Here is a 323-nt window from a genome sequence, read left to right on the forward strand (position 1 = left end):
AGCTGCTGCATGAGATTCAGAGCATTGCTGCTGAGGCTTCGCCTGCTGCGGGTCACCGCTGCATATCATCAGCAGCAGCAGCAGCATTAGAAGCAGCAGCAGAAGCAGAAGCAGAAGCAGCAGCAGCAGCAGCAGCAGCAACACTGCAGCAGCAGCAGCAGCAGCAGCAGCAGCAGCAGCAGACTTGTTCTCCTGTCTCCGTTTGGCTTTATAAAAGGCTCGCGCTGCTGCAGCAGCAAATAAAGGCGCAGCAAGAACTACACACTAAAGAAATAAATAACCTGAAGACATGGTAAATACTGCTGCTGCTGCTGCTGCTGCTG

General features: G+C 53.3%; 1 protein-coding gene across 1 annotated transcript in view; it reads left to right on the top strand.

The window, feature by feature from the left end:
* Positions 1-323, top strand: part of EMH_0057270 (uncharacterized protein) — a gene marked incomplete at both ends in the record, with an annotated part of 5,059 nt that overhangs the window by 3,379 nt on the left and 1,357 nt on the right. The window lies entirely within an intron of this gene.

Source organism: Eimeria mitis, genomic scaffold, assembly GCF_000499745.2.
Source record: "Eimeria mitis Houghton genomic scaffold, Emh_scaff2681, whole genome shotgun sequence".
Taxonomy (NCBI): Eukaryota; Apicomplexa; class Conoidasida; order Eucoccidiorida; family Eimeriidae; genus Eimeria; species Eimeria mitis.